The following is a 25,813-nucleotide window of genomic DNA, read 5'->3' as shown; positions in this document are numbered from 1 at the left end:
AGCATAGCAAAACCTTTAAGCCGAGCATGCCAAATATACACACAATCAATAGCTCTGCTTAGGAAATGATAAACTGCATTTATAAAGCATTTTTAATTGCATGATGTAAAATAATTCTGCCTGCTTGTTAAGTGTTTAATAAGCAAATGCATAGAAGATATGGATACATTGGTTACCTATCATTCCATCGAAAGTTCATTCCATCTAAAGTTCATTCCATCGAAAGTTCATTACACCGAAAAGCATTTTAGGTGGGGGGCTTCGCCCACCACACCCCCAATGTGGGGGGCTGTGCCCTCCACACCCCCCCTAACTATATATATCAACTCCAGGGTCACACAACATTGGGGAAGGGGGCAAATGCTTTTCGATGTAATGAACTTTCGATGGAATGAACTTTAGATGGAATGAACTTTCGATGGAATGATAGGTAACCGGATACATTATAACAGTCATAGCTGCATGAAACATGAAAGCATCTCCAGAAGGAAATGTTTTTGTCTCTTTCCTTGTTGGTAGTTATTTCTTGCACAATAACCAGTTTCTTTATGTTAGACAGCAGCTGTAGAGAAAGAGAAAGAAATAATAATTGGCACATCTGTAGTTAGAAATGATAAAGTAACACAGCATACTAATCATTAAATCATCACATCTACATTTTTATCTTCTCATATGAGAGACAGTTACATTTAAACTGTATCAATTGTAGATTAGATTTTTTTCTTTTTTGTACCTCCACATTTGTCAAACAATGTATTCCACTGAAAGTAACATATCTGAATATATCTATATCTATATCTATAGCTATCTAGCTATAGTTACTAAGTATCAAAATGTGGAAATGATGACATCTCTTATGTCAACATGCTTTGCTCGACAGAAAACATGGCCAGCAGGAGTATGAGACTGACAGTCCCTGGGGGTAGGGGTAGATGATCTTTCCCTTGGGATTGTGCAATCTCTTAGTTAGCAATTATAGTTAGCAGGAGGTGCAGTGATGCTAGGGAGCTTGCAACTCTAAGAAAATGATGTTGTCTACTTTGCTATTTCAGGAGTTAATCCTTAGAGGGTGCACAGAAAACCAATGATGTTTTGTTGTCAACCTTAACATGTCGACATTAAATCATCAATTGTGGTATGGTCAAATGGTTGATGCCTTGTTCTATACCTATATCTACTATATCTATGCATATCTATATATGTATATCTACATATATATATATATATATATATATATATATATATATATATATATATATATATATATATATATATATATATATATATTTATTTATATTTATATATATATATATATATATATATATATATATATATATATATATATATATATATACAAACACACACACACACACACACACACACACACACACACACACACACACACACACACACACACACACACACACACACACACACACACATGGGTTTATATTAAATTACTGAGTTTCGGAAACTCAAAAACTTGAATGTAAATCTATGGCTTGGTAGTGGGGCAAGCCCTTTTGCATCCCCAACTTTGAAATCACAGTACAGTGGAGAAAGGGGTAAATTCCATATTAAAACACTTCTATGTAGATTGTAGTGCAGTGGGGATCAGGGAATTTACCCTTTTCCTCACTGTAGTGTGATCTCGGAGTTGGGATATATAATTTGTAGAGGGTGTGGTGGCGCAGGGGTTTAACCCCCTGCAAAAATGTAGATTTTAGATTTGTGTTTTCAGAAACTCGAACATATGGTCTTGACCATATGAATTTCAATATTTCAAAATTTGATAATATGATATAAATTCATATATATATATATATATATATATATATATATATATATATATATATATATATATACACACACACACACACACACATACACATATATATATATATATCTATATCTATATATATATATATATATATATATATATATATATATATATATATATATGGATCCCTATCAGTTGATCAAGTCTTCAGAAACTGAAACTCCATATGGTTGAGACCATATGACCGAGTTTTCGGAAACTCAAAGCTTTTGAATGGAGATTGCAGTATAGCAAGGATCGGGAAATTTACCCTTTTCCGCACTGTAGTGCAATCTCGGAGCTGATATATATATAGAATTTGCAGGGGGTGTGGAGTTGCAGCGGGACTTGACCCTTGCAAAAAATGTAAAAAAAGGTTTTTTTTTTTGATGTTCAGTGTTTTAGAAACTCGATGATATGGACTCTTCGACATTTTTTTCGAGTTTCCGAAAACTCAATCATCTGATAGATAGACAGATAGATAGATATAGATAGACAGCTAGATAGATAGATAGATAGATAGATAGATAGATAGATAGATAGATATTGTAGCTATATAGTGGATATAAAAAGTGTACACACCCCTGTTCAAATGCCAGGTTTTTGTGTTATAAATCAATGAGACCACAATAAATCATTTAAAAACTTTTCCCACCTTTATGTGACCTATAACCTGTACAATTCAATTAAAAAACAAACAAATCTGTTAGGGGAAAAAAATATAAAAAATAAAAATCGTACAATAAGCTGGTTGCATAAGTGTACACACCCTTAAACTAATACTCTGTTGAAGCACCTTTTGGTTTAATTACAGCATTCAGTCTTTTTGGGTACACACCTGCCATCAATTAAAGAGAGTCTGATTAACCCTAAGTTCAGCTGTCCTAGTAGGATTTTCCTGACATTTACTCAATTGCTTATATCAGCAAAGGCCATGGTTTGCAGAGAGCTTGCAAAGCATCAAAGGGATCTCATTGTTAAAAGGTATCAGTCAGGAGAAGGGTACAAAAAAATTCCACAGCGTTGGATATAACATGGAACACAGTGAAGACAGTCATCAAAAAGTGGAGAAAATATGGGACAACAGTGACGTGATGAAAAGACAAGATGAAAACTGGTCAGGGAGGCTGTCAAGAGACCTACAGCAACACTTAAAGAGCTGCAGGAATTTCTGCCAAGTACTGGTTGTGTACTATATGTGACAACAATCTCCCATATTCTCTATATGTCTGAGCTATGGGGATGGGTTGCAAGACAGAAGCCTTTTCTTACACAGAAAAACATTGAGGCCCACCTAAAATTTGCAGAACAATACATCAAGTCTCCCGAAAGCATATGGGAAAATGTGTTATGGTCTGATGAGACCAAGGTTGAAATTTCTGGCCACAATCCCAAAAGGTACATTTGGAGCAAAAACAACACTTCACATTACCAAAAGAACATCATCCCCATGGTGAAGCATGGTGGAGGCAGTATCATGCTTTGGGGTTGCTTTTCTTCAGCTGGAACTGGGGCTTTAGTCAAGGTGGAAGGAATTATGAACAGTTCCAAATACCAGTCATGTTTGGACCAAAACCTTCAGGCATCTGCTAGAAAGCTGAAGATGAAGAGGAATTTCACCTTTCAACATGACAATGACCCCAAGCACACATCCAAATTAACAAAAGAATGACTTCACCAAAAGAAAATTAAAGTTTTGGAATGGTCCAGCCAGAGCTCATTCCTAAATCCAATAGAAAATCTGTGGGGTGACCTGAAGAGGGCTGTGCACAACAGATGCCCTCGCAATCTGACAGATTTGGAACACTTTTGCAAGGGAGAGTGGGCAAATATTGCCAAGCCAAGATGTGCCATGCTGATAGACTCCTACCCAAGAAGACTGAATATTGTAATTAAATCAAAAGGTGCTTCAACAAAGTAATAGTTTAAGGGTGTGCACACTTATGCAACTAGCTTATTGTACATTTTTTATTTTTTATGTTTTTCCCCCTAACAGATTTGTTTGTTTTTCAATTGAATTGTACAGGTTATAGGTCACACTAAAGGTGGGAAAAGGTTTGAAATGTTTATTGTGGTCTCATTGTTTTATATCACAAAAATCTGTCATTTTAACAGGGGTGTGTACGCTTTTTATATCCACTGTAGATATATAGATATATGTATATAAATATAGATTATATATATATATATGATAGAGATATAACTTACCTGGAGCTTTTCTCCCCGGGCCTCCGCTGAAAATGGACATGTATCCAGTCGGACTCTTCCGGTTAACAAATGTAAAATAAAAATAAATAAATAAATAGATATAGATGTATATAGTTAGATGCAAACACAAACACTCAGTTTCATTAGTCTGCTAAACTGGGAATAGTTGTTTAATTTTAGTTTAACTTAGTGAGCTTGTTTAGTAAGGTAGCCTCTACAATTAATTATCTATTTTGTATAAAAAGAATAACAAATGAAAACTGACAAAGTATGTAGAATAGAATAATTCACAAATTAAGGTCATAGAACATATTTCCCATCTGCTTTATTGTAGCCTCATTCTGAAGTGTGCTTAATGGTGGTATGTTGTGTCTTTAGTATTACCACCACTGTTACTGTTGCTGTTAGCATTGCTATTACTACTTTTACTATTGTTGCTGACATACAGTAATATGTAAATCAGCATGTATTGTGGTTCCAAAAGAGGCATAATCAGTATTTTATGTTTCAAGATTCAGTTTGCTGTAAGCAAAGGATTCTAGACTGTATAATATTGTCTGTGGACTTCATCATGCTGCTTATTTTATTTAAATTTATTTGATTATGTATGTAGGTATGTATTTATTTATTTATGTATTTATATACGTATGTATTAAGTTTATTAACTGGAGGTGTACACAGCAATGAGGACCAATACAGCCACAGTCCCCATGGACAATAATTAAATACACATGACAAAAAAGGAAAAAATATGTATAAACAAAATACAGTCAGATCAAATACAAAGTACATATGAGTACAGATAAGTATGACTGTCATATGAGATTGTAATGAAACATTCAATGTTTGTACTGCTACTCATAGATCATTGCTTTACCATTTACAAATTTTATGCAAGTTAGGGTAGATTATGGAACATATGCAAAATGTAGCATGTGTTAGAGTGGCAGCTGAAATTGTAGTCTTTCATATAATAGTGGGTTGTCTATAGTAGTTGTTAATAGCTTTGTTGGGTGACTACCATAAATGACATTCACTGGGCTTTTATAATCTAAGTGAAATGAGTTAGTTAATGAACAATCTTTCATCACTTAGAATTTATGCATGATTTTATCTTCATAGGATGAAATTTTCTGAAAGCACTTACTTTGCTTTTGTTTAGCGTTTAAGCACACATAATTTTTTGGTCACGTGTAATGAAGTTTTTGAGTTATGAGAAAAGCACTACACAAGTAAATCTGATGTGAAAAATATATATCCAGAAGTCTATATTCCTGATGGTGTGTTTGTCTTTTGATATCTCTAGCAGACTGTTATTAATCAAATGTAATATAGTGCTTACACTTCATTTCCTGAGCAGCCTGCATGTGGACCCATATTATATTCCCCAATTCGACAGCAGTTTGAACGACAGACACCTTTATGTTCTGTGCAAGTGTGAGTAGCTGATTCAACACCATCTTGTTCACCTTTAAAGAGAAAAAAGCAATACCCATACTCATTGTTTAACCTGGAACATATATCATAATAATGGCATACTGTAATAATTAGTGTGCACTCTCTACTTCATTAAATATGCTGATATCAAACACATAGAAGTGAACAATTCACACAGACTGTGCTCAAGCCTATCTTTGTGTAGAACTAAAGGCATAAATACACTGAACTGTGACAACGTGCTTTCTTATGAATTTTATGCAAATTTCCAATGTGTGACGTTCTTGTAGCCTTCTCACTCGGTTGCTGTTGGTTGGCTAAAATTTATATACCATATGTGAATAGATGCTACACAGGAAGTTAAGTTAAATTATGTATTTATAAATGTAGCACAGGGATTTTTTTTTGTTTATTTATTTATTTACAGTTTTATTACCGGGGAAGTCCACTGGGCCCAGAGGACCCAATTTCAGTGAAGGCCTGGGGAGAAAATCTCCAAGATACATAATACAGTGCAGATATAAGAGATACAGAAGTATAAGAGATACATAGTATAAAACAGTTTACAACATATGTACATTCAGTGTCACACATAGTCAGACAAAATTCATTATGGTTGATCTTAAGGGTTATACAGATACATTTATACAAACACCCTTATATAGTCTGTGTGGATACACACCTTTAAAGTAAAGGTAGAAAACACTTTACATGCACTCATTTAAAGTATGATGCTATTTATAATATTTACACAGTTGACTTATGAGATAAGTAGCTCTAAGAATTGTAGATTGCTTAGATACACTCATGGTAAAGTAGCTTTGGGAGATATAGAGAGCTTAGGAACCTGGGAGAAAACCTCCTGGATACACTCATGGTAAAGTGGCAATTGGAGATTTAGAGAGCTTAGGAATCTCATGTACTTTTTAAGTAGGGTGAAGGCAGGTACATTTCCATTTAGTGGACAGATGTTTGAAAAGCTGGGTTTTGAAGTTTTCTGAGTTTGGTATGGTTCTTAGAGTGGAAGGAAGGGAATTCCGTTTCTTGCCTAGTGAGAAAGAGAGGAAAAGTTGGCCAGCAGGATGTTTAGGCTTGTGGACAGCAATTAAGTTTTGATGTTCAGATCTGAGAGTTCTGTTGGGGGTGTAAGGGGGAAGGATATTTGTTAGAGCTGTACATTTTGTAGGATGAAATACAAGTCTGTGTGCAGTGGTGAGTTGGAGGTAGTTTTGGTGGTTTGGGAGTTCTAGCCAATTCAGAGATTGTAGGGTAAGGCAATGATGGGTGGAATTTCTGGATTTGGTGGCAAATTTAGAGATTTTATTATGGCAGGTAACTATGGTGGTGGTGCTACGGTAGCATTGTCGCTTCACAGTAAGATGTCCTGTTCGATTCTCATCTAGAGCATCTTCTTTGTGGAGACATGCGTGAATGGGCGTACCTTCATTGAAGGTTGTGTGTCAGGGCTGGCAACTCGGCACGTAAAAATCTACTGCCAATCATTAGCAGACCGGAGTGCCGCTGTGGCGACCCCTAACTGGGAAAAGCCGAAAGACACAACAACATTATGGCAGGTTTTCTAGTTTGGAGGAGATAGAGGAGGACAGGTTGGTTAGAAGAGGGGCTCCATATAATAAGGAGGGAAGAAGATAAGTAGTGGCCAGAGTATGCCTAGTGGAGTTTGAGAGAAAGCAATTATTCCTGTATAGCATGCCTAGTTTTTGGTGGGTTTTCTTAATATTTTGTTGAATATGGATGTCAAACTTGAGGTATTTGTCAATAGTAATGCCGAGTAGTTTAGCAGAGGGAACCACTTCTATAGGTGAGTTGATTTAACTAAAGGCTTTGAAAGCATTTTTGTCGTAGGAGTAAGTCTTAGTGGGGGGGGAATAATAGAATTTTTGATGTATTAGCATTGAGAGAGAGGTAGTTTTGGCACATCCATTTTTCGGTGGTTGAGTAAGCAGTTTGGGTTTTAGTGAGCAATTCAGGGAGGTTAGAGGCAGAGCAGACTACGGTTGAATCGTCTGCATGTTGAATGATTTTGGCATTGGGAATAGCAGTGTGAAAGTTATTGATGAAGATGTTAAAAACATAGACCCAAGGATGGATCCCTGTGGTACACCAGTTGGGGTAGGTAAGAAGGAGGAGGTGGAGTTATTCCATTTGACTGCCTGAGATCTGTCTGACAGGTAACTGAAGAACCAGAATAAAGTGTTTGGCAAGAGATGGAGGTTTGAGAGATGATAGAGAAGGTGTTTTTGGGAAACAGTATTGAATGCTTTAGACAGATCTAGCAAAACTGTAGAAACCAAGTGTCCTGAGTCTCGGGCTTGATTGACAGTTTCTAGGAAATACAGTAGAGCAGTTATAGTGCTATGGCCTGGGTGGAAGCCGTGTTGGGTAGGTGTAAGAAGATGGTTTTGGGTTAGAAAAGGCATAAGTTGGTGGTGGATGCACTTTTCTAGGATTTTGGTGATTGGTGAGAGCAGAGCAATAGAGCAAAGTTTGAGATATTGGTATTTTTGCCTTGTTTGTGAAGAGGAAGAATATACATATATTGTTTACAATACTTATGTTCATGTACATTACATTACTTTCTTAAGACATGCTTATGTCTTATTATATCTTAGGAAAATGACTTTAAACAGTTAGAAGGTATGATGCAACATTAGCGGCAAGTTAACTATTTAGATTTCTTGTATAACATTGCTAATATTCACTTAATGCTAACTTTTACGCATTTTCATTGAATACTTTAGCTAGTCAGACTCGGAATCAAAGGCACATATGCAGTGTATATAGCAGAAAATGCACTTGTCCTGTGTTTAAAACTCATTTTTTCTTGACTTGTTATTCTTAATCTACATTTTGTTTCATTTTAAATTATGAGCATGTATTACAGAATCATGTATGCTTATGTCCCATCTTGTAGATTGTAACTTTACTGACAGCAGGTCCTGATTCATAGATTTTCAGAGAAACATAAGAGAAAGGTTAGAAGCTGAATCATAGACAAATGAGCACATTATATAATAACACTATATTACAATGGGGTACAGTTCAAGAATCACTTGAAAAGAGCAGCTTGAATTTCTGAAAGAGTGCTTTCACAAATGAAAATATCTAGGGAAATGATTCAGTTTGAGGATGGATAATATAGGAAGATAGCCTTTATAGTACATAGTACCTGCATCAAGAAAAATCACAGAAATGCCACTACAGGAAAACAGTAAAAAATATGGGGGGGGGGGGTGGTTCAGAATTTTTCCCGGAAAATAAAACTATTTACAAATGACAATTCCTGAATAAAAAACAAATTCACTAAACAGAGAATATGAGATTTGTATGTTTGCAAGTGAAATCAAGAAAGTCCAACAAAAGTAATAAAAGTATAAAATGTGAGATGAGAAGATGAAGACTGTGGTATTGGATCAAAGGATACGTGGTATGTTAATTGCTTTATTCTGAGTCAGTGGTAGAGAATAAAGTGTTACCAAAAGTGTGTGGTGGGGGGGTGGCTGAGTTCCAAAACAATTAGAGAGTAGGGAGTTACCTGCTAAAACTTAGTATCCTGTGCAGTCTTAACTACCTACAAAAAAGTAATAGTAATATAATAAAACAACCTACCTCTGGCTGTGATATCAGATGAAACACTAATGACTAACCTAAGCTGAGCATGTCCAAGATTCTTCTTAGCACTGGATTGCTAATGAGAATGTTGATGAGGAATATGAAACAGAGACACCTACACTGATTAAAGTAAAAGACTATTTACAACCTTGGTGCCAAAGTCACAGATTAAATTTCAATGCCAAGAAATGTTTTATAGTTCCTTTTGGGAAAACTGTTACCTAGACTAAAATTACTCCATCGATAAGACACTCCAAGAGTTGACCCAGTGGTCACGTACCTGAGAACATATGTAGATAGTAATCGGGCCTTTCACCTACAGATGGCCAAGATATTATGAAAGTCATTCTATGCCAGCCAATGTATAATTAATGGCATGGCAACCAGGTCCAAGGAAGTCATAGTGTTACTTTATTTGGTCCTTATCATACCTATCATTGGGCATAATGCCTCCTTCAGCATGACCAGTCATATACAAGTGGAACTCTCACAAAGGTTTCATAACAGGAGAAGCCAAGGTATAAACACATTGTCCTATATGGAATACCTTAAAGCCCTGTCTCTGTACTCAATCTCCTACAGGTTACTGACAGGCACTCTATGCCTGGCATGCAAGGCATCTTCGGATCCAGCTCTGATGGACCTTTTGCATATCCACAAAATATACAACATTAGAACCACTAGATGCAAGGATTTCAATTTTGCTTGTTACATAAACAAGAGATGTTATTGAGACAGATATGTGTCTCAGAGGATCCCCTTGCTTTGGAGTAGGCTCCCCCACTGATGTGAAACAGAACCCATCTCTAACTCTATTAAACTGTAACTTTGACCAATGAATGGGAAATGGGAAATTCATTACAGGTATGCCCCCCATTTCTGTAATAGACAGAGGCAGACAGTAATGTCCAAGCTAACATACCCCCCCAACATTCCCACTAGTAACTTCCTAACTAACATAGCCCCTCCCATAGCTCTCAAACTCTTAGCCCAAAAAAATCTGATGAAGCCAAAAATAATGTGTGATAAAGCCCCACAATTAGGGATACATTTTGGAAAGTTGCTACAATAAAAGGTCTTGCATTACAATGCATTTTTTGAAGGATGTGAAATCTGAAATCCACATGCCTGTCATTACTTAGTGAATTCAATCCTCAATGATTTGCCACAAAAATCCAGAAAGCTACAAATTTTATGAGGAACAGACCAAAAAATATGAGGCAAAAATCTGGATATTCTGTGCAAACCTGGACAGTTGAGACATATGCCCCCTCCTAACAAATGCCCATAATACATAGGGCCACAATTGCGTTGGATTGCCCAGCTAGACTTAAAAAGACCCTGGTGGTCATTAGCAGAGTATATAACTATGAACCTATGAACTGCTAAGCCCACCAGCTCTGCCCATTGCTCTACTGTCTGGGCAAACTATGGCTGCCACTTAAACAGCAGCATATTTGTTTGTCTGTCAGTCTGTTTATTTATCTACTTGTCTGTTCATTTATTAGTCCTTGTTTAATGGAAAGTCTTACTGGGCAAAACCCCCTTTTAGTAGTGTCCTGAGGAGAAGAGCCGCACACTGCATACATTTTAATGAGCTAAGACTACAAGTATGCTAATACACTAAGGGCTGTGATCACCATGTTACATCAGCTATGCATATTTGCAGCATGTTAAGCTCAGACACATCTGTAGAACATTGCATACACAACATGAAAACTTCACCATGTCAACTGAAGATTCAACAGAATGTTCAATATTATTTTGCATTGTAAATACATACTCCCTTTCAGTAGCTTAGCAAGGGTGGGGTGAAAGGGTCAATTGCCCCAGGCACAAAGTTTTAACGGTTGCAATCAAGAGGCAGGCATTGTTTCTGCACCAAAATTCCAGTACAGTATTTTTTTTTTTTTTTTGCTGTTCACTTGAAGTGTTGGGGGTGGGGGCTGCACATTGGCTAAATTATTGTAGGAAGCTGATTGACTGCCTACATTACTGCAGTCAATCATACCCTACCAAATCTACAACCACCCCCAGCTCTTCAAGTGAAGAGCAAAACAAACCAACAAAAAAACAAACTGTATTACTGTAGGAACCTATGAATCTAAGCCAGTCAGTTTCCTACAGCAATGTGGAGGTCCAAACACTTTTTTTTGTTGTTCTTTAGGTGAAAAGCTTTCAGCAGGTGGGGGGAGAAGGGGCATGAGGAGTAGGTACTGTACTGCAGGAAGTTTCTTCTTTTTTTGCTTCAGTGAAAGAGATGAGTTCATGGGACCATTTCAGCTAGCTATGCCTCTGTTCCCTTTGTAATATTAGCATACTTTCAGCAGAAATGATATATGAATATATTATCCAAACAGTTAAATCCCTCTCAGTCCCATAACCTGTATATCACTATAGCAAACGTATGAGATTTTTTTAATATTTATTTGACATGACTGCATGAAATGGGGAACTAAAAATGTGCTTGGTTCAAGAGCAGCACTGTTATATTGATAGGAATTATTTCAATAAAATTGTATATATGATTTCATTGGGATTAATTATAGAAAGAAAACATTTTGGATAAAAAGTGGTCTTTGTAATGGGATTTTTGTAAGTGTTAAGACCATTTGATTGAAAGGTACAAGACATTTTACACTGCAATTAAGATGAGATATTTGTGATATATGCTGGGATCAAGTTCAACAGATTAACAATGTAATCAGTGTATGCACAGCCATCATTAGGAGTTTTAGATTTTTGAGTTAGTACTAGGTATTGGTTTAGGGAGCACAGATCTCTGGAGGGTGAGTATCAGTGTAATAACTTGCTCATAGAGGTGTATTGTTTGAGGTATTCAGGATGTTGAGGGCAGTCTTAATATGAGAAAAGGCTTTAGATACTTTCAGTCAGTTAAGGGAGTGATGTGTTAGGTTAATGTGGTTACTTCCAAACTTTATAATTTTATTATAGGACTGCTCCACTTCAGCTAGCTAAGAGGAAAGTAGATTACTGAAAACTGATGAGGCACACAGGAAACTAGTGAGTAGATGGGTCTGAGCTATAGTCTTACATGCATATTCTATTAGGAATGGTTTCAATTTATAAACCAATCCTAGTTTATAGTTAGTTTTTTGAACTGCATGTTGAATGTGACGATCATTCTTAGTTTATGGACTTTTATTATTCTCAGTAGTTTTGTATTTTGCATAAACTCAATTCTAGTATCATTGAATGATAATTTTGTTAAGTTGCTTACTTTGATTATTGGGTTGTGGGCAAAAATACCATTTTGGGGGGTCCAACCAGTTTTCAGTTTTTGCAAGTGAATGCTATATGACATTTTAGAGCTGTCTGATTGTTAAAGGCAATATTTTATTTATAAATATACTAAAGATTAAAGGTCCTGATATCGAACCTTGTCACACACCAAGTAATACTTCTAATGGAATCAGATATACTTCCTACTTTGGAAATTTTGTTATTGTGAGTTGTTAATATTCAGTCTAAAAACTCTTTTTTTGCCACTAGCTTTATCTGTCTTTGAGGTCATACATATTAGTTGTCTTGATCCATACAGAATAATAGTACTGAGAAAGTTTTTTGAACACACTTGGGCCAATCAATATTAATGTCACCTAGGATTATTGTTTTAAATGAGTTATTTGTAGCTATCCAATTTCTTTTCCCCTCTGCAGTGACTCCATTAGGCTTGATTACATTTCATCAATAATTTCATCAATGATTCTACAAGATGAAATGAGCCTGTGGAAGCTTAACCAGATGAAGGAAAAAGCAGGAAGTTTTTTTTCATTCCCTTTACTTATATAAACTCACTTCATGGATGCACAACTGTGGAGAAAAAACAAAAGCCCAGAAATGTTGAATTGCTTCTAATGCACTAATAGGAACTGCTGCAGCAATAATTCACTATGAGAAATACAGTTTAAGGAGATGAAATTGGGGAATGAAACCCATGTGTTAAAGGTTTATTCATTTAATCTTCAAACAAGGGTGCGGAATATATTCCATTAATTTACCTACAGAAGTCCAAGAGGCAGCCAGATCATTTTAACATCTGCCTCTTTTCCACTCTTTTGAAAGGACTTGCTTCTGACTTTACCATCTTTTACAACATTACTTGGCTTATAATTCAGTGGAAAGATCAGTTGGGAGTATTATTTATTTAATTAATCTTGTGGCCAGGAACGTCCGACTGGGCATAATCTCTTTTTCAGCAGAGGCCTGGGTAGAAAAGCTCTACATAGGTTAAAAGAAGCATGTATTCGCATTACATATAAGTTAAGGTAAAGCAAAAATACATATTACATGAATGTTAGAGTAAAATAAAAATGCTTGATCAGTCCAGAAATACATAATTCACCTATTTAAAAGTTTTTGCTTTTTTTTACTCTCTTTCCTCTCTTTCTCTTGAAAAAGTAAGGTAGTTGTATTGATAGTTTGATGTTAAAGAAGATATAGAAGTTGGCATGAAAAGATTTTGATAAAGAGGAAAGATGAAGAGAATAGGAAGTGAAGGAGATATGAGAAAGAGAAAGCTGAGTGTGGTGTATAGAGATTATCATTGAGGGATAATGCTATTGTAGAGGTAGAGTTAGTATGGAAAGTGTGAATATAGGTATAAAGTGAAAAAGAAATGGAGTGGAGTGAGGTTTAGTTTAAAAAAAGGGTGACATTTGGAAGCTGAGCGAAAAAGTGCTTATAGTGTGATAGGAGTGAGATTAAAGGGTAAGGAAGGTGAGGTGAGGAGAGTGGAGTAAGAAGATAAAAGGCTAGAAGTTTATTTAAGTTATATTATGTTAGTAAATAAGAAAAGATATATGAGGACATAGTCAGACTTAGCACAGTAAGTAGCACAGCCATGTTTTATTTAGGTTGCTGTCTGAGCTGTGATTTGAAGGATGATAGATTGTGTCTTATTCTGATTGGGTGAGGGATACTGTTCCAAACTTTTGAGGTGTAAGTGGAACAGAGGGAGTCACCAGCACTGTCATAGGATATGGCAACTTTTAAGAGGGATTTGTTGAGTGATCCAACTTCTCTCTTGCTAGAGCAGTACTGCAGGGAATTTTAAAGACATGGACATTTTTGTGGCATGTATATAACTTTATGGGCAGTGATTAACTGGATAAATGTTGAATAGTGGGGTAGTTCTAACCAGACTAATTTTCTTAGTGTGGTGCAGTGGTGTGCTCTGTGTGGGGTATTTGTGGCAGATTGATTATCTTGTTATAACATGCTTTTAGTTGTAATGTTTCTGTTTTATTTCATTGCTGAAAATTAGTGAGGTATACAGTAGAGATGAAAGCAATTAATTTCTAGTTATTCTCCACTGTTAGTAAGTTATGTCTTTATCATAGTTTTCATATTTTTTTGATAACTTGAGATAGTTGAAGGTCAAAGTTAAGTTTTTCACTTACAATGCCTAGCAGTTTTGTTTGTTCATAGATTAGTACTAGGCTAACTGCCCTTTTGGGCCATTTGAAGCCTAGTCAGTTACCCCATGTGAGAATCAAATGCTGCACCTTGTGTCTTTAAGGTAAACACCTTAACCATTATGTCATCCTCCCACCCCCATGCTGTTTCTACATTTGTATTGTTGGATGATTAAATATAAAAAGAGGATGCAAGCTCTGTATATATGTAGGCTGTAAATAGCATTAATTCAGTATTATTAGCATTAAGTAGTAAGTGGGAGCTGGTTTGCCAGGATTTCATTGCAATGAAAGTGAGTTGTGTGCAGAGCAGGTGACTGTGTCATCATTTGCATACTGCACAACTGAGGCTGGGCTGGTTGCAGTGTTTTGTCTATTGCAACCAGCCTATTTATTACTAGTTCCCCTACAGTTTTCTAACAATCGTAAGATAAAGTTCTTGCATGCCCTATTTTTTTTGTAACCTCTTCACAATAATTTTCTCTATGTTATGATTGGGATTAGTCCCATTTTCCTAAAAATTTCTAAGGCTTCATTTAGTATTTATAAAAACAGCAGATTGCATCACATTTTCTCAGTGTTTATCTGTATCTTGCACCTCAACATTTCACCTTCTGGGGAAATTTGGAAGCAATTAGATACAGTGAGAATAAATAATCAAATGAATCCTCCAGCCAATAATAGCACCTTTTAATTAATACACACAATTCCATAAATAATAGGGATTTAAACATCTAACAGTATAGTTAGAGATACAATTTACAGTACCATTGACCATTCAAGGTCAGTGTTTATTCCTTTAGCCTACAAAGTATTACATTTCAAAATAATTTGTACTTCTAACAATAAAAGACCAGATACATAGTAATTTCCTCCATGCAGCACAAGAACATTAACTATGAGAGACTACCATCAGGTGTTTGTCCTCAGTGAATGGTCCCTTGATTGTTTCAGTTTTGCACTGCAATATTTCAGTATACCAGTTTTGAAATTTTATTTCATTTATTCTCCATTTTTTTGTTTTATTTTACCTTTGCTGACCAGGTAAGTCCTCTCGACAAATTGTCTCTTTTCAGGGGTGACCCAAATGTACTGTCTGGATAATTGATGTGCTCATAGAAACACAGCAGGTCAATGAAGATGAAAGGAATCAAACCCTGTATCCTGGACACAGGCAATTGCTAGTTATCACTTCAGAGATTTAGTCCTCTGCAGTAACTACCAGACTATATATCACTTCATAGTGGGATAACTGCAATCTGTGGTATAGAGTACATGTTTTGAATCACAAGTAAAATGACTTAATTGCTTTAAGTATCTCAATTAATCTTAGATACTCATAATTTTTAATGTGGTCAAACCTTACACCTCCCACAAGGAACTGTTCTCCCACTTGGGTTATGATAAATCCATCTGCTCCCTTTGTTGTGCAGCAGCTCTTGCAGTTAAATATTTTGGGCATGTCCTTCCCAAAAAGGTATCAGGCAGGCACCTTACCTCTCTAGCACATCATTTCCATAATTATAACTTCATAAGAAAGGAAATGTAAACCAAAACTTGTTTGCCTCTCCTCCATGTTTCCTTCCATTCTTCCTGAGAATCTCATATGAACTGGCAAGGTGTAAATAGCTCCATGGACCACTTGCCTTACATTTTCTATGATTTCTTTGATCTCACATACATCATCTACAGTTTCTCTTGACTTGAACTGGATATATGGGACAGTCTGGTTATGTAGTGCAATCTGGTAGGAATGAGCAAACAAGTTTCCATTCATGTTCTTCTCCATCAGGTATCTAGATGCTCATGCCCCATGATGAAGTAAACTACTTACTGCCATGATGTGACTTCCTTTGAGAACATCCCTATTCCCCAGCATTATTACCACTATCAGAAGGAGGGTTTGCCTTGGTTGTGGTCTTCACGTTAGCCTCTGGTACTTAATTAAGCAACTGTTTTAACCAGAGATAATGACCTTTTAAACTGATAATTTTACCCTATGGAAGTGGGCTGATGACTGTTTAATAATAGTAAAGTCTGCATGAGAAGTGATACTCATGCAGAATTCTTCTGTGATTACAGTTTTGTCACACATTTTATGTGAAGGGCTGACACCTGAAGTTTGCATCTGACAGTTAAATATATTAATTTGTTTATCATGTAGAAAATATCAGAAAAGTGAAAATTACTCCAGATTTCCTGAATTGTAAAGTGGCTGCAGAAAGAAAAATATGTAGCTGTTATGTGAGTTGGAACTCACGTCACCAAACTGCTGCAGACAAACACGGATATCTGTAAACTTTATCATTTTTTTTTTTCAAAATGATTAAATACTCTTCAGAATGTGCAATCTTTTATGTCTCACATAGTTCCACACAATGATGTATTTGTATAAGCATTCTTTAAATAACCAATATTTTAATTATTTATCACCTGGAAATGAAGGCATACCTTTTTTCCTCACCACCTACCACCTATATCTTTTATAGTTATATACTGCATCCCCCTTTTTCCAGTACCATTACATTCACTTTCCTATTCATATTCATGCTTGCTATTACCATCATCTGTTTTTTAGTCCAATACTATGGTAATTTTTTAGTTTTACTGCATACATGACTCCTCTCTTCCTTGTATCTACCTAAAGATGTATAGATAATTATAGAGAGGTGGTTTCCTCCTATAGTGCAGATGCCTACAAGTCTGAAATGGGAATAATTACATGCTAAAATTATAGACAAATGGTGCCAGTACTGTTCATTTAATAGCTCACATACCTTGGAAATTGAATGAAACAAGGCTTGCACTGTCAGCAGAAAACATGGGAAACTGATTCCTGTATGTCTTACTTTGAGTAAGCAAATGTCTAAGTTATTTATGTTAGTCCTGCTGCTGACATCTCTTTGTTCTTCCAAAAATGTTACTAAAGCGACCAGTAACAGATGAGCATATCAGTGGAACACCGACAGTACTACATATATCATAGGGCATTACAGTATGTATATTCAGATATGACTGACAAATTTATTAGAATTGGAAGAAATACAGAATACAGAAGTGCATGGCAGTTTAAAACTAAGTGGAACATATAAAGAAAGGCAGAATGTAGAATAGATAATAATTTAGAATTTTAAACTTTTGAGATGGAGATAATGGGATTCCTATTTTCATTTTTCAAATTGATGCCCATATAGCTATTTATTTTATAAGTGATTAACCATTCATTATACTTATAACATAAAGAAGTAATGAATTCATTAAATGGGTAATACAAACTAAATGACATTTAAATATTAGGGTATTGCTCCATGTTTATATCTATTTAGCATGTTTGTAGAGAATATGCAACAATGGTAATGAAATTAAGAATTTATCAAAAGAGTAACCCAAACTAAATGACATACAAATGTAGACTATTGATACATTTTGGGGTTCTACTAGATGTCCTCAACACACTAAGCTTACATCACAAAAGTTTAGTAAAATTCCTTCATACTACACAAAACGTCATATTTCAGGTACTCATTCCATTAACAATAGAAGGAATTGCAACAGTTTTATATATATGTTTGTAGGGGGCAATTCCCACTACATCTCCCACAAGGGGCAGGAAGTCCCCATATCAGCAGACTTCATTAATCTCATTTTGAGGTCACAGTTGCTTGTTTATTTATTTGTTTATTTATTTCAGTTTGCTTACTGAGGTATTACATTGATTACTACAGACCATTTGTAAGCACAGCCCAGAATAACAGATACAAAACAATACAAAAAAATAGAACAAATTCACAAACAGTAATCATAGAAGGTAGATAATCCCATTGACAATTTATACAATACATAAATAGTATTAACAGAGTGGAAAATCAAGTGTGACTTAATTTAGTAGTAAATATGAGGGAGAAGCAGAGGGTCAAAGTAGAAGTGATGCAGGTGAGGAGGGAGTTAGGTTAAGTGTCCAATGGAAAAGCACTTGCAGTCAGATTTTAATGAAGGTGTCTTTTGAGTTGAGGTCTGAAGGTGGGAGAAACAGGAGACAATTTTAAGGTGAAGGGGGAGGAATTGCCAGAGTTTGGGTGCAAGAACAGAAAAGGAATGGTTGATACAGTGCAGTTTAGTTTTGGGGTGCCTGGAGTGAGTGAGCTAATTGGGAGACAGTGCAGAGGTTGTAGGGGTGGTTTTATTATGGAGTTTGGCTGCAAGAGCTGGAAAGGCACCTGGTTGAAGTACCTTGAGTACAAAGAGACCCTAGGAGTACATCAACTCTGCAGGGGACTGGTAGTCATTTGGCCTTGGACAGGGTGATGCGGTGGTGTTCTTGAGGGGAGGAATTGAAAATGAATTGGCAGATTTTGTTTTCAATGATCTGTAGAGTGGATGATTTTTTTTTTTAAGAGGCTGTGGCTATGATGAGGAGCATAAAGTCAAGCTGAGCAAGGAGGACTATATTAGTCTATTGCAGCTCTGGCTGGTCTGGAGAGAAAGGGAGATATTTTGTCAGATGAGAATAAAAGATAACTGATCTTTTTTTCTGGTGTTTTCAGTGTGGAAGTTAAGTGACTGGTCTAGCCATGAACCTAAGTATTTAAATGATATGATTGCTTCTCCTGGGCAACCATTTTCAGCTGCAATGTTGAGATTCTTAGGAGTCTTTTACAACTGGGTAGAGGTTGGCATAATGTTTAAGATGTTTACCTTACAAACAAAAGTTGCAGTGTTTGATTCTCACATGGAGTAACTGGCTAGGCTTAAAATGGTCCACAAGGACAGTTAGCCTAGTACTAATCTATGAACTTATTTGAGTTTCCAAATATCATAGTTTTATTTTTAGAGGAGATTAGGAGTAATTAATGGTTGTTTAGCCAACAATTAAGATAGCAGAGGTCAGACTGAAGCTGGGTTTTAATAGCTAAATGTGAGGGACTGGATCACAGAATATTACCATATCATTCACATAAAGAGTAATAGGAAAGTTAGAGAGATCAGAGGACAGCTTCTTAATAAAGTTTGATAATAAAAGTGGAGATAGGGTGGAAGTGTGAGGTATCCACTGGCTGAGAATGTTTGGGAAGTTCTTTAACCAGACCAGTTGTCCATATGTCTGACATTGTATTTTGAATTAAGAAAAGGTTATAAATACGTAAAAGAGATGTGGTGAGGAAGTCTTTGCAGAGTGATATAAACCAAAGGAGTTGGTTGTTTGCATCATGAGTTGCATCTAGAGGGTATGTTTTCTCGAAGGGGAACTTTTGTGTGTAATTTTCTTAAAATAGAAGAGGTAGATTAAAAGGAGGGGGGCTAGGTGAGTTGGGGAGAAAAGCAGAGGTTGCCGTACTAGGGAGGTGGCTGAATTCTTTAAGAAGCTCAAAGGTTCAGAGTTGGCCTTGAGAGGTTAGATCCTAATAGTGAGAAGGTGAGAGCAGTGGATTTATGTGCTGTGAGAGGGGTTGATTCCTGCCAAAAATATTTGGGTTTGCCTAGAAGAGCAAGTGGCTTGATTTTGAAGTAGTTGTGTTTTGCCTGTGTATGGCGTGCTTAGCGAGGTTATTTAGAGAGAGATAAAGGCAGTAAGATTTTCTGGTGAGTGATTTTGTAAGTATGAAGACCACACATTGTCCCTAAGTCTGAGAAGAGCTTTCAGTTCAGTGGTTTGCCGGTGGATTTTGCTGTATTTGAAAAGGTGCGTGTGAGAGGAAAGAATTTGTCTTGAAGATGAAGATGGGTATGTGTCAGAGCTGTTGTTGTGAAGTTGGGGTTCTGTTAGTTTGTAATGAGAGACTAGTTGAAAGTTGTTAGGTGTTTTGTTGAGGTTTTATGTATTAATGGTGGATCTGGGTCTGAAAGTAATTAGACTGGGGGGCAGTTTTGATGACTGCTGGATAATTTAGAAGGTTACTGGGAAGTGGTTGCTGAATGTGGGTAGAAGATCAGATATACTGGAGAGGATGGTATGGCTGTTAATGATTAGCAGATCCATGAGACATGGATCTATGAGGCTGTTTGCTTGGAGATTTGGATAAGGTGAATATTGGCTAGGAATTCAATGATGTGATTGTGAAGGGCACCTAGGTAGTTCAGGTTAAAATCACCTAGAATAACAAAACTAGCATTGATAGACAGTATAAAGCCTATCCAACTCTTTTTTTTTTTTTGCAGATACTGAGATCAGTCCATGTAGAATGCAGTCACATGATCTCAAAATATTGCTCATAGATGTCTTAGACCATACAAGAAAAAAACATTGTAAGCTACTGAATCTGGGTGATGCAAGTTTGGGTGATTGAAGTGACTGCCTACAAATTACATTGTTCAGCAATTTCTATTTTTCTTATGCATTCCTGAAAGTAAATGAGGATGAAACACAATGAACCTAGATAATAACAAGCATTATAGATGCACTGTAGAATAAAACATCATTTATTTGCATTGTAGTATTCCATTCAAAGGCTAAAATAGAAGCACATTTCTGTTAAAGTGTTCTTTGTCGTTTTATAACTCTGTTTATCAGTAGTGGCTTTTGCATGCCAGGAGAAACTACAGCTCTTCTAAACCTTACTTGCTTTTTTTTTTTTTGTATCCAGTTTCCACATAACTATATAATTTCCCCACCCCAATTATCTCCATAATTAAGTAAATATACTGTAATAAGTTTGGTAGATTGCTAGTATATAATATCATCCAGTTTATTGCTTATCTGCTACATTTGATCCAAATCTCTTGTTTGTAATGGCTTCTGTGAGTAACCTTTAAAATAAGAGGTTAGCTAAAAATTCAAAAGTACTAAAACAAGAAAGCACAAATAAAAAAGTATATATATTTTAATTGTAACTGCAATGAAAAGAACTTGCATAAAACAAATTGATGTTAAGTTGTCAATCTCGCCTTCATTCTTGCTTGATGGGTTCGGAGCCGATCCTCGGCTCCGACTCGGCACTTTGCTAAGCTCGAGAGTCACTTTTACCAGCTCGAGGCAGCCCCATATCCCATGATGCAAGGCGGTAAGTACCCAGATCTCGTTTGCCGCTTCGCTGATGAGGTCCTCCTTTTACCAGCTCTTGGTAAGTGTTAGCTTTTAACTACTTTTTGCCCCTAAAATTTAATATTTTCAACTTTCTTTAAAATACCTTCCTTTAAGGTGTCCTTCACAAACTCTCCCTTTGATGGGTCAGCTTTGTTTGGCCCTCAAGTGAAGGATACATTGACCAGGTGTGAACAGGACGGCAAGACTCTTTCTGCCGTAGGGGTCCGTTTTTCCACCCCTTCTAGACCTTACCCCAAAGGACAGAAGGGTGGAAAGATGTGGTTCCGCAAATTCCAAGGAGTCACGCCGGATACACGTGGTCAGTTTACCCCTAGAGGCAGAGGGGGTAATAATAACAGACGCCGCTCTAGAGGCAGAGGGGGTCCACAGAACCAGGGAAGCAGAGAGCCTCTCTCTGACAAGCCCCTCCAGCATCCCTGAGATGTTGCCCGAATGTCCATCCTTGGAGGCAGTCGGGGGAAGACTATCGCTGTACCCAGAAGCCTGGCGTTCCCTCACTCAAGACAGATGGGTACAGTCGATTATATCCGAGGGTTACAAAATTCCTTTCGAGGAAAGTCCCTTCTCTCACACAAATTCCCTTCCAGATGTACCACCCAGTCTAAGGGAAGTTGCAGAGTTAGAAGTATTAAAGCTTCTACAAAAAAGAGCCATTCAGCCAGTTACAACAGACCATTCAGAGCCCGGAATCTACTCAAGATTCTTTTTGGTCCCCAAAAAGACGGGAGACTGGAGACCAATATTGGATCTCAGCAGACTCAACAAGTCTGTGAGAAAGACAAGATTTCGAATGGTCACACTTGAGTCAATTTTGCCCTTCCTAGAGAAGGACAACTGGATGTGCTCAATAGATCTTCAGGACGCGTACTATCACATAAAAATTCACAGACGCTCCAGAAGGTTTCTCCGCTTTCGGCTGGGGTCAAGTCATTTTCAATTCAGAGCCCTGCCCTTTGGTCTCACTACAGCCCCCAGAGTGTTCACCAAATGTATGGCAGTGGTCACGGCTCACCTGAGACGTCAAGGATTCCAGGTGTTTCCGTATCTCGACGACTGTCTCCTTTCAGCCACCACCAGGCATCAACTTCTTCAAGCCAGGGATTACACACTAAATCGCTGCACTCAATTGGGAATTTCGATCAACTACGAAAAATCCTCCTTATTGCCCTGCCAGTCTATTACCTTCATAGGCACAAACTTAAACACTGTTCGGATGTCAGCAACCCTCACAGACCAAAGAATCTCATATACAAAGTCACGTGAGGATCATCCTTGCCAGCAAAAAGGTACAAGCCAGAATGGTTCTGAAGGTGTTGGGCCTCATGGCTGCAGCCATTACCCTTCTTCCCCTGGCCCGCTTCTACATGCGTCTGCTTCAGTGGATGTTGTTCACTCAGTGGTCTTACCAACAACTTCCATTGCATCACCAAATCCTGGTGACACAAATTGCAAGAATCATCTTTCATGGTGGATTACTTCTCCCCAAATTCACCAAGGCAGACCCTTTGTATCCCCGGCCTCGGTAGCCACTGTCACTACGGATGCCTCCCTGATCGGGTGGGGAGGTCATTATCAGGGCAGGATGGTTCATGGGACGTGGCAACCGTTCGAATACCACCTGCACATAAATGTCCTAGAGATGAGAGCAGTGCTTTTAATGTTGCAAGCCCTCAACGACTTTCTTCCCTTGGGAATAATTGCAGTTCACACAGACAACATGTCTGTAGTATGGTATATCAACAAACAGGGCGGAACCAAGTCCTACCCCTTGTGTCGAGAAGCTCTCAGACTTTGGCAATGGGCGATCTCCTCTCATCGGTTTCTGGTAGCAATGCATATCCCTGGGAAAACCAACATTCTAGCGGACAGATTGAGCAGAGCTATTCTCATGCCTCACGAGTGGTCTCTCAAACAATCTATAGTGGAAGAGATTTTTCTAGAATGGGGCTGCCCATGTTGCGATCTTTTTGCTACTCCCCAAAACAGCAAATGTCCAGACTTCTTTTCTCTCTTCCCACTGCCAGGCCATCCCCCCAGAGACGCTCTAACCCAGGATTGGCCCCAGGGACTTCTTTATGCCTTTCCTCCCTTTCCACTGATTCCACAAGTTCTCCAGAAAGCCACCGTTTTGAGAGCCAAAATGATTCTCATTGCTCCCTATTGGCCTCGACAAATTTGGTTTCCGTTCCTCCATCGTCACCTTTTGGTGCAGCCGTGGCATCTGGACCCAGTGCCAGATCTTCTGATTCACCAATCCGGTCAGCTGCACCGGTCTATCCCTTCTCTCAATCTCACAGCATGGTTGCTCCACTTCCTTCCTTAGCCAGGCTTCCTATGATCTCTAATCCTGTTAGGGACATCATAGTAGCTTCCCTAAAATCCTCTACTAGAAGGATTTATACCAGCAAATGGAAACGATTTTCTTGTTGGGCAAAAGCTAAAAATATTGATCCCTTTACTGCTCCAGTTCAAGCAGTTTTGGATTTCTTAGCGGAAATCTTTCACGCGGGCTCTTCTTCTTCCACGGTCAAAGTTCAGTTGGCTGCTATCTCGAACTTTCATGTCAGGTTCGCAGATCACAACATTATGTCCCACAGGCTTTGTAGAGCCTTCTTAAAAGGAATCTTTCTCCTGAAACCTCCAGTCAGGAGTCCTCCTCCTCAATGGGACCTAAATTTAGTGCTGACATCCTTGATTCTTCCTCCCTTCAAGCCAGCTGTTTCATGTTCCCTGAAATTTCTTTCATGGAAAACACTCTTCCTGGTTGCTTTTACGTCGGCTAGGAGAGTGTCTGAACTTCATGCTCTCTCTGTTCATCCCCCTTATTTGGTCTTCCACAAAGACAGGGTATCCTTGAGAACTAATCCGACCTTTTTGCCTAAGGTCGCCTCAAAGAGTAATTTGAATCAGTCTATTGACCTTTCTGTATTTTTCCCAAATTACTCAAACAGATCGGAACAAAAATTACATTATCTTGATGTTCACCGCCAACTCAGATATTATTTGGACAGAACAAAACAATTCAGGAAATCCGATCAGCTCTTTATTTCTTATGCTGATAACAAAAAAGGCCTTCCTGTCTCAAAAGTGACCTTATCTAGATGGCTTTCTTCTGTCATCTCTGAAATCTATCAGCTCAGGGGAAAACAGCTGTGCTCAAAACCTAAAGCGCATTCAACCAGAAGCTTAGCCACTTCCACAGCCTTTCAGGCTAGACTTCCATTAGACACTATTTGTGCAGCAGCCACTTGGGCCACTCCTCATACCTTTGTTTCTCATTACAAATTGGATTTGGCCTCCAGGGATAGAGCCAGTTTTGGCTCTACAGTTCTCAAGAGTCTGTTCCATTGAGCCACCCAGGATAGCGGTGCTAGGGACGCGGTCCCATCAAGCAAGAATGAAGGCGAGATTGACAACTTACCATTGAGAAGTTATGTACCTACCATAACGTTCCATGTTAGTTGTCTTCTCTCGCCTTCTTTCTTGCGACCCTCCCTCCTTCCCCCTGGCCTGGACAGACCTTTTTCTCCCTACATGGAAGAATGCTTCTTAAGACCATACAGTTCTGGTCTTCCTAACCCATCCTTCAGGCTTTTTCTCTGCCTTCTTTCTTCCTTTTGGGAAGTTTTTTATGCTAGGTGTTATTGCCTATAGACAACAAACGAGATCTGGGTACTTACCGCCTTGCATCATGGGATATGGGGCTGCCTCGAACAGGTAAAAGTGACTCTCGAGCTTAGCAAAGTGCCGAGTCGGAGCCGAGGATCGGCTCCGAACCCATCAAGCAAGAAAGAAGGCGAGAGAAGACAACTAACATGGAACGTTATGGTAGGTACATAACTTCTCATTATCTGCATTTGAAAACTGGAACACAATACCTAGAGAGCTGCTAAGTAATCAGTCCGTATCGATATCTCTTAATATACTCACTGATAATGCCAGCCAGTGCAACCAGCACAAGTAATGCCAAACCAAGACGATTCATGGTGAAACTTTCTTTCTCTCATTTTTGGATTCCTCTTAATGTAGAGACACTTTTTATGTGCTTGCACTTTCACAATAGTGGGTGTATCAGGGGATATTACATAAAAGTTATGCAATCTCTAATATGAAGCTTTGAAAGTAACTGCACTGCTGGAAATAGATAAACCATCATCACTCAAAAGCAAGTCCTGTAAAAATACTTAATGTTACCTTTATGTAACAAAATGAAGCTGTTCAGTACTTGAACATAGA

General features: G+C 37.7%; 1 long non-coding RNA gene across 1 annotated transcript; it reads right to left on the bottom strand.

The window, feature by feature from the left end:
- Positions 1–416: 416 nt before the first annotated feature.
- Positions 417–25,591, bottom strand: LOC122802079. The gene is made up of 3 exons (XR_006364878.1): positions 25,508–25,591; positions 5,370–5,496; positions 417–562 (listed from the first exon to the last, which is right to left on the bottom strand). It is a non-coding gene; the product is annotated as an uncharacterized LOC122802079 (long non-coding RNA).
- Positions 25,592–25,813: the final 222 nt, after the last annotated feature.

Source organism: Protopterus annectens, chromosome 5.part0 (genome assembly GCF_019279795.1).
Source record: "Protopterus annectens isolate FY-2018-M chromosome 5.part0, PAN1.0, whole genome shotgun sequence".
In the NCBI taxonomy this organism is placed as follows: Eukaryota; Metazoa; Chordata; order Ceratodontiformes; family Protopteridae; genus Protopterus; species Protopterus annectens.
The sequence above is the reverse complement of the archived record's forward strand: the minus strand, read 5'-3'. Positions and strand labels throughout refer to the sequence as shown.